Source organism: Aethalodelphis obliquidens, unplaced genomic scaffold (genome assembly GCF_003676395.1).
Source record: "Aethalodelphis obliquidens isolate GAN/ISIS:26980383/991018 unplaced genomic scaffold, ASM367639v1 scaffold12, whole genome shotgun sequence".
Taxonomy (NCBI): domain Eukaryota; kingdom Metazoa; phylum Chordata; class Mammalia; order Artiodactyla; family Delphinidae; genus Aethalodelphis; species Aethalodelphis obliquidens.
This window is the reverse complement of record NW_020837956.1, coordinates 32,213,491-32,221,239: the sequence shown is the minus strand read 5'-3', so window position 1 is coordinate 32,221,239 and position 7,749 is coordinate 32,213,491. Positions and strand designations below refer to the sequence as shown.

Here is a 7,749-nt window from a genome sequence, read left to right as displayed (position 1 = left end):
CTGCCTTCCCTCTGTGCCTGTGTCTCCGTGTCTTCTCATGACAGCAGTCAGACTGGATTTAGGGCTTGTCCTTCTCCAGTATGACCTCCTGTTCATTAATTAACTATTCCTATAAAGACCCTGTTTCCAAATAAGGCCACATCCTGAGGTTCTGGGAAAGACTTGACTTCTGGGGGGACATAATTCAACTCAGGCCAGGGTCTCAGGGGAGCTAGGTACCTGGCTCAGCCTCGCTCAGGCTTCCCAGGCCATAAGATGGAAGATGCAGCTAAAATTGATGGTAGGCTGACCTCAGAGTCTGGACTTCCCCTGGCAGCCAATGGACACCTATAGCTTCTGCCGGCCTCTGAAACAGACACAGACACGTCAAGAAAGGTTCTGGGGCTGCGGCATCGCCATGTAACCCTTTATGAGAGGTCGGGGCTAGACGGGAGTCCCCTGTCTGCGATCTGCCTCTTGGAATCCAGAGGGTTAGCGCGCAATCTGTGCCTTGGCCTCGTTTGGGGCCAACCTGAGGGCTCAGGAGTGTCTCAGGGGGTCGGCTGAATGCACTCAGTGTATTCCTGACCAGGGTAAGACTCACAGCTCCCCCAAAAGAAAAACAGTTCTGGCCAAGGCTGTGTGCTGCCACACTTTGCTGAGGAGTCTGGGAAACTCACTGGTGTTGACAGAGAGAGTAGCATCTGGTAAATGTCAAGGAGGAGTCGACACGGTGAGCTCTGTGGCTCTGGGTGTGTCAGCGCCCCTCTCTGGCCTTCCTTGCCTGGGGTTCTGGGCACAGCTTCTAAGGTTTCCACTGATTCAGGTATTAAAATATTTAATCACTATAACTACCATTTTCTCTTGTGCAGCAAGAGTTTGTGTTCCTTTTACAAAGCCCCTCTGGACAGTTTATCTTACTTAATCTTCTCACCCTGCTGGGGTCAGTAAGTCAGGTGTCACGCTCACATTTCACAGATAAAAGGCCTGAGGCTGAGTGATCGAGCAGGGCCCCAGCACTGCGCAGTCAAAGCATTTGCGATTCAATGTTTAGTGCCTTAGCCCAGCATCCCAGGTCCCAAAATAGTTCCATACTAGTGGACTCTTTCGACAGCTATGTGTTGAGTGCCTGTTCTTAGCTAGGCCCTGCACTCAGCACAGGGGGCCGTGCAAGTTAACAAACAGATAAAATCTCTGCTCTCTTGGGACTTCATTGAACAGGAGAAAAACAGCAATAAACAAACAGATGGCATGTCAGAGGGGGGAAATCAGGCAGGATGAGACGGGTAGGGGCCATCTCAATCTAGAAGGGCACTGCAATATTGTGTAGAGTGTAGACTTAGGGGGTCTCTCTCCTCAGGTGATGCTGAAATAGAACCCTAAAAGGACGTGAGGGTGCAAGCCATGTGACTGCAGGAGGAAAAAGCATCCCAGGTGATGAGGGCGGCAAGTACAAAGGCCCTGAGGTAGGAACAAACTCGATGTGTTCATGAAATACAGGGAGGCCAGGGGCTCACATTCAGATTCTACATTTGAGACCTCCCAGGAGAACAAGGTGTATTTTTACTACCTTTTCCAAACACCATCTATTTTGGAAATATAAATGTATCAGCCATTGCTTTAAAACAGTTTAATCATAAGATGTTCTTCGCCCTCTGGTCCTCTTTCACCTTGAGACTTGGCTGTGGTCCTTAAGCAGTTCTGAGTGAGGACAAAAGGAAGACCAAGCTGAAGGGGGATGAGGCTCCTGTAGTTGTGTCATGAACATGGAGTGAGTCATCGTACGTCTGGTGTCAGCAATCGTCTGAGCAGCTCTCCAGGGGAGCTGACCATGGACCTTTGTGAGAGGTAAACAGACGGCAGCCTGGGCAGGATGAGTTACCATCCTTCTAGGCGGGGCTTGGAAGAGAGAATCCAGTCCCGGCCATGAGATCCATCCTGGTCCTAGCCCCGGATCTGTCCTGGTGCTTGCCTGGAATACTCCAGGCCTCCTTCCTCTTTTTGGAGTGGAATTCACTGCGCTCACAGAGTTTATTCAGTGCTCTAGAGATGTGGGGTTGAGTAAGGAAATCTGAATGACATCAATCCGTTAGTGATGAACCAGTATTTCCTGAGCCCTTCCTAAATGTCAGGCCCTGCGTTTGGAATGTGGAGGGATACAGAGATTCATAAAACCTGGGTTCTTCTCTCTTGGGGCTTATAGACAACTGTGGGGAAAAGATTTGTGTCCAGGAAAGGCGAAGTGACGTATCAGAAAATGCACAAAGCAGCGTGAATTACCACCCCTCTGTCAGATGGGTGCTTCTCAGACCTGACCATACTAGGGAATCATCCAGGAGCTTCTTAACGTGGCTGCACAGTGCGCTCACCCCCAGAGATGGGGAAAGGGGGGAACTTCACGCGTCCTAACCTTGGGGTGGGCAAAGTGCAGTGGAGGGCTCTGGGCAACAGTTATTTGAGGGGATGATAGAATTTGTGGGCGAGACAGGGCCTAAGATATCAAGCCCAGTAGATAAGGGAGTGAGGCCCAGAGGGGATGTTTCCTGCCCGAGGTCACACTCAGAGTCCGTGTCAAAGTGGGACTAGGACCCAGGTCTTCTGTGAACCTTCTTCACGTTCACACCTGCCTCTTGGCTCTGATCAGCTCCTGGACGCGGCGGCTCCATGACCCCACGCTGAGCTGAGCTTTCATTTATTTATTTATTTTTTGACACTCTGGTCTGTGGCTGGAGGGTTCAAGGGCCTGCTGATTCTGTCCAGAGATGGACTGAGTCCTCCCTGTGCCGCTACCTCTAGGGCAGGAAAGGGAGGTGGGGACCGGCTCAGAGACTGTAATCAGGGTATGGATTGGGGGCCAATGACAGTCACAGCTGACACCACGGTGGTAACTTTTATGAAAGTCAGGCCAGAGCAGACACGATGAAAGTTAACACGTTGATTGAAGTCTTGCCTTTGAGTATAAAAAGATGAACTAAACAAGCACAGGCTGGGGAAGGGAAGGAGGGGGGAGAGCATGGGAAAAGGGGCCTGGAAGATTCTAGCTAATGCTAGGCTCAATTTTATGGGCCAGCCATGTAGGAGGGCACTCAGTTGGCTAATGTGACCTCAGGCTGTATTACTAGAGATCCAGTGTCTAGAACAAAGGAGGTGATGATCTGACTGTATTTTGTGCTGATCTGTCTACACCTGAACATTGCTTTCAGTTGTTTGGAGATATAGTGGACTAATTGGCAATTTTTGAGAAGATGAGGGCCAGGGGAGCAAAGGGACACGAAAACATTTCCTTTGGAGAATGTTTTTTTTTTTTCCTTTGGAGAACTTTTGAAGGAAATGAGGGTCTCGGTCTTTTTTTTTTTTTTTAAATCCTCAGAGGGATCCTTTGTTTCATCCACTTTCTCCTTAAAAGGTAGAATTTCAACCTGTAAAAGTTATTTCTTCCAATTCAGCCAGTGGCTTGGAACACTGCTTTGTCAATTGCATGGTGTAAGTGGTCCTGGGGCAGGTCCAGGTGTTGTGGAGTCACCGGGACTGGATGAGACGGGTTCCAGGGCTCCACTAAGCAGGCTTTCCTAGGACCCTACTCCCTACTGCTATCAGAGATCAGTAAGGAAATGGATTGGATGTCTATTCACTTTTTCAAAGATCAGGTCTACTTCATTTACATGTGAAGAAAAATTTCTCAAGTACGATAAAGTGTTATACCATTTTCCTATAGCTCTTCAAATGCCTGACATTCATCTTTGCTCCCTACCTTTAAAATTCCTTTCTTTTTCACATTACCTTTCTTAATTGCTTCTTATTGTAAAAAACAAAGACAAAAAACAAAGATGGGTGGATCTGTTGTGCACATTAGCAGGTCCATACAGAAAAATGCACAGAGGTTTATATGCCATTTAGAGTAACAGCTCAGAGTACAGTCAAGAAGGAGAATCTGATATCAGCCTTACTCTGAAAGAAGCCTGTGTAGGATGAGATACCACTGAAGCTTAATCAGAATTTTCCCTCACCAATTATCTAACAGTGGCAAATGTAAAAATTATGCAGTTAAAATACATAGCAGTCACTCCATGTACTGCCCTCTCCCCACTCACCCAACTTCTGAATAACGGGGCTTTTTCAAATTTTATTCCCTTTTAGTTCATATTTCATGGAAAAAGCGAAAAAGTCATGTTTTAGCAATATATCCCCATAGAGCATTGCAATTTACCAAGATTTTAATGTATTTGGACAGAAATCTTACTCAAAGATTAGTGATGACTATTTTCCAGCAAATAGTGAGTAAAAAATAATTCTAAACCCAATCTGAGGTGATAAACTTCCTTTTCTGGGGGGACACAACTGCTGAGACAATTGTAGCCATTATCCAGGACAATAAAAGAAAGCTTATGACAGTCTGTCATATTATGGTGAATGTGCATCAAAGCTCATCATGGTTTTTGGTGAGATCTTCCCCATAATTAGTAGCTTGGCTTCCAACAAACATGTTCCAGTTGTCCAAGATCTCCTCCTTAGTGAGCTTCTCATCCTTGTTTTTGTCCGGCTCGTACACCAGGTGCCTGGCCCCAGCATGCGCGTGGTTATAACCTCGCGGGAGGATCCAGCGGCGATTCTCATCTCTGTCCAGCTTCCCGTCCTTGTTCAGATCTCAGAATTCATTAAACTGCTCCCGTTCTGACAGCACCCAGTCTGGCTCAGGGCCATTCTCCTCGTGGGAAAACATATCAGCAATATACTCATCCTGATACACAAGGCCATCCCCGTTCTCGTTGAGGTCCTCCAGAGTTTCCCGAACCACAATTTCCTTCATGTGCTCAAACTCCTCAGGGGGCAGAAAGGTGGTGAACTCCTCCCGGGTGGCTGTCTGGTCACCATCGAGGTCCGCAGGCTTGAACCTTCTCTCTATCACATGGCAGCATCTTTTTAAAGGTGTGATGATCTGAAGTCTCATGAAACTCTGTGGGACTACAGGTATCTTTCAAGGTGCAACGGAAGTTGTGTTTTGTACAGACTCAGGGGAGAGGGAACTTAGAGCTCGGTATGTGGATTACTGCCTCTTGCGTTTGTGATCTTCACATCCCTGGAAGCAGTCACGTGAAGCCTCTACCAGAGAAGGGATTGCTCTAAATAATAGTGATAACGACAGCTGACATTTGTCAGGTGTTACTATGTGCCATGTACACTGTACATTGATTAACTCATTTGATCTTACCAACAACCCTATCAGGTAAGTACTGTTATTACCCCCATTTCATAGATGGGAAGATTGAGGCACAGAGGGCCACTAAGTTGCTCAAGCTCACACAGGGCAGTGTGGGTCCAGAGTCTGAGATCCTCTAGCACATGAAGAGGGTTTGAGCAACAAGACCTCTAAGATTTTTCCCATCCCTGAGACTCTCAGGTTTTAGGGTGTTCTCTACTGGGACCATCCTCAAGTCATGTACTTCTTGTGGCTTTTTTTTTTTTTTTTTTGCGGTATGCGGGCCTCTCACTGTTGTGGCCTCTCCTGTTGCGGAGCACAGGCTCCGGATGCGTAGGCTCAGCGGCCATGGCTCACGGGCCCAGCCGCTCTGCGGCATGTGGGATCTTCCCAGACCGGGGCACGAAACCGCGTCCCCCACATCGGCAGGCGGACTTTCAACCACTGCACCACCAGGGAAGCCCCCTTCTTGTGGCTTTCAGGTCACACTCCGCGTAAGGCCCAGGAGACGAGACACTGCTGACTCATTCTTTCCCAGCGGCGCAGGCTGGGAACTGAGCCAGGCCACTTGGCCAGCCTGGTGGCAGGTGCCGGTGCCTGTGGTTTGGCGGCGGGTCAGCAGCCGGGATGTGGCCTCAGGGGCTGACCCGTGGGGAGAGCAGTGGGTCCACAGAACCCAGACTCTGGGACCCTTCAGAGAGGGGTTGATTCGGGGATAGGAAGGAAATACAATTCAGAATTCAACAAGACAGACGTGTGAAACTGAAAAGCCCTAAGTGGACTTTACTCAGTGCCAGGGTCGAGCGTGGCTGACCCATGTGCACCGGGGTGACCCTCCCTGGGGGCTGAACTGGGGCTGCTGACAAGCTCTCCAGCACTATTCATCCCTCGACATTGACCCAAGGCCTCCTCGGTAGCCAGGGAGGAACAGGGTACCCTGCTGGAGGAACCTCCCTGCCCAGGGCTCCTCAGAGGTGCTCTGGGTACCGGCGCCCAGCAGACAGTGTAGGGGTGCCTGGTCCCACCCGCTGCCCTGAGGGCTGAAGGGGTCAGTATCATGGCCCGTGGGTGCCCCCAGGGAGCTCCTCTTACGTGCAATCGTATAAGGTTTTCTATAAATGGAGCTCATGGGTGGAATTAAAACTCTAGGAGGGCCTTCTCCTGATTCCCTAGGACCTCCTGCCCTGCATCTTCTAAGGGAGGTTTTGTGCCTGAAAGTCCCTTCTCTTTTGTTTTTGGACACTTGGGTGACAGGAGTAGACAAAATCCTGGCACCAAAGAAAGCAGCTGGCCAAACCCTGGTATTCCTACTGATTAGAAGGAATTCGGTTTGAGTTAGTGGTTCCCAAACTTGTCTGATGATAAAACCCACTCGATCAGAACCTTTCTGTGAAGAACCTGGCAAAACTACATTTAAAAATAAGAGTCCCTTCCCCAACTTTTATCATGGAGTGAGACCCTGAGGGAAAAAAGTTTGAGCTACAGACTCAATTCACAGCACCTTCATCTTGGACTTGAGGGAGCCTTGAGGAATCTACACTAATGATCTGATAAAACTAAAATGTAAAGAACCCAGTGAATGCGAGAGAATGCTTCAGAACCCCTGAAGATTTTCCACCTTTAATTTTAAAACTTATTTATTATTTTACAAACACTTCAATAGAACTTACTGTGAGCCAGATATGATGCTTGAAAAATATTTGCTCGTTTAATTTTCATAGAACCCAGAGGCCTGGTGGGGTTAAGTCACTTGCCTAGGGTCGCACAGAAGTGGTGGAGTCCAAGTTCAGACCCGGGCTGTCTGGCTCCTGAGTGTTTGCTGTAAACCACTAAGTTGTACGTTTTTTTTGTTTGTTTGTTTTGTTTTGTTTTGTTTTGCTTTGCTTTGCGGTACGCGGGCCTCTCACTGTTGTGGCCTCTCCCGTTGCGGAGCACAGGCTCCGGACGCGCAGGCTCAGCGGCCATGGCTCACGGGCCCAGCCGCTCCGCGGCATGTGGGATCTTCCCGGACTGGGGCACGAACCCGTGTCCCCTGCATCGGCAGGCGGACTCTCAACCACTGCACCACCAGGGGAGCCCTATATGTGTTTTTAAAACATCTCTTTTCGTTTGGCCACAGAGCAAACCCTCTCTTCCTAATCATTGTAAACGATAGAACAGCTTCGTCTGCGTGATTTCAAATATTATACTTCCCCCCTGCGGTCCAATTAGCGGGGCTATTTTTGTATGTGGAGCCCAATCCGACTTTCTCTTTGGATGGAAAACCATGCCTATTGTTATGGCAATCCAAAATGCTGTGTGGAAGCTTTAAAGTACAGATTTGAATCCCTTTGTTTTTCACCCCAAATGTTGAAACAAACCTAAGAGCTCTGCTGATTCCTGACAGTTTTGAGTCTCCGCGTTTCAAATATTTCAGACCAGCTTGGGAGCAAACACATGATATTCTGCTTGTTTCTCTTGCATAGTTTATTTTTAAAAGCATGCATCTGGCTTCTTTTTCGTTCCCCAGAAGGAGGAGGGAAATTGCTTCGAGAAGGCGGGTGTTGGATGGAAACTTCTCCCCAAAGCAGGAG

The 7,749-nt window shown here is 48.5% G+C and overlaps 1 pseudogene; it reads right to left on the bottom strand.

Annotated features, from left to right (window-relative positions):
• Positions 1–4,367: 4,367 nt before the first annotated feature.
• On the bottom strand, positions 4,368–5,994 carry LOC113624197 (reticulocalbin-1 pseudogene; annotated as a pseudogene).
• Between the last annotated feature and the right edge of the window lie 1,755 nt (positions 5,995–7,749).